At 34.1% G+C, this 1,658-nt stretch overlaps 1 protein-coding gene across 1 annotated transcript in view; it reads left to right on the plus strand.

Annotated features, from left to right (window-relative positions):
• The window catches only part of LOC107554147 (receptor-type tyrosine-protein phosphatase kappa-like), a 15,848-nt gene that overhangs the window by 3,840 nt on the left and 10,350 nt on the right, over positions 1-1,658 (plus strand). The window lies entirely within an intron of this gene.

A 1,658-nucleotide genomic window follows, 5' to 3' on the forward strand; every position in this document is an offset into this window, starting at 1 on the left:
TAATATTGCTTTCTCCAGTGAAAATGTCATCTTGTCTGAATCAGGTTTGAAATATGCACAGACCAAGCAACAAGAGTTAACATTTAAAACGTCTTAATGCTGGATTTGTTTCAGCTTTTGTCTTCTCCAGATGTGAACTGATGGACTGGAGTGCTGTGGATTACTTGTGATGTTTTAATCAACTCTCATTCTGACGGCACCCATTCACTGCTGAGCATCCATTGCTGAGACACTGATGCAGTGACACATTTCTCCAAATCTATATTTCTACAAACTCATCAGCTCATCTCAGATGGCCTGAGGGGGAGCATATTTTCAGCAAATTTTCCTTTTTGCATGAACTATTCTTTTAATGAACAGTACCGCATCTGAAGAAAGATCCACAGCTTGACATTTTCTATCCGTTTCTTAAGCAATGCGTAGTCGAATCTGGAGGCCCGTCTCTGCTGAGACTGCTTCTTTTGTTGTAGATGAGAATGCATTGTCATTGGTTCATGACATCACTTCCTGTTCTTAGGGTCTTACCACAGCTCTTCTGCATATGCGGATGGTCTTGTGGTTGGTTCTTTATTTTGTCATGCTCACACTTCAGTGTACCAGCGTCCACATCTGACACTGTTGGCCAGTCACAGACTACTCTTAAGACTCTTGGTTCTCAGCTCATTTAACACATCTGGCAGAAACAATTTTACCCTTAAACATTACCACGTTGCCTGCCGTTCACGCCCCAAGAACAGGATGTGGTCTCATCTGCATTGCTGCATGCAAAAAAAAAGAAAAAAAAAGAAAGCAATCCCATGATGCAGCTTTCTTTTCCTTTAAACTGGTTAACAGTCTTTGAATGCTACTCTCTTTGTTTCTCATTGCATTATTCTGCCGTTCAGTCAAACAGAAAATGTTTTGATTGACAGTGATAACCATGGCAACAGAAAAATATAAAAATATAACATTTGTAAATCTTACCGTGTAAATGCAAATGAATAGATCTGCTACAGCAATATTAACAAGAAAAAAAAAACAAATCAGTGATGATAACTAATAATAATAACAGATTTTGTTCTATTGCATGTGATGTATTTCTTTGTTCTTTATTTTAATATTTTAATGCTTTAATTCACTTGACTTTAAAGCAATGTGCACTTATTCTGAATATACTGGTTGCTGTATTATTGACTTATTATTAGCATTAAAAAAATAACACATTTAATATATATATTTTTTAATGATTTAATATGTAACAGTTCAATCAAATAAAATTGGGAAATTGTACTGGTATTACTAGAAATAGCACTACTAGAAACTAAATAACCAAATCAACTTTTTCAATTATTCCATGAAATGGAATGTACAAATGTTTCATATTTTAAAATACAGATACAAAGACATTAAGCAAAGAAACCTAATTTAACTATCTAGATTTTAATACAATGTATTTCACATTTATGTGTATGTACACATTATTGTATTTAAAAAAAAAAAGATGCCTTGGAAATTTCATACAAAGAAGAGAACCACTGCTTTAGACAGTTTGCATGAATTAACAACAACTTCATTTTCTTTCCAGCGGTTTTATGAGCATCCTGACACAAGTGCTTTGTTCTTAATCAAAAACTGTCTTTAGAGCCTAGTTTTTGTAGATAATGAAGCTTCACAAACAG

This window comes from Sinocyclocheilus grahami, unplaced genomic scaffold (assembly GCF_001515645.1).
Source record: "Sinocyclocheilus grahami isolate Dianchi unplaced genomic scaffold, SAMN03320097.WGS_v1.1 scaffold492.1, whole genome shotgun sequence".
In the NCBI taxonomy this organism is placed as follows: domain Eukaryota; kingdom Metazoa; phylum Chordata; class Actinopteri; order Cypriniformes; family Cyprinidae; genus Sinocyclocheilus; species Sinocyclocheilus grahami.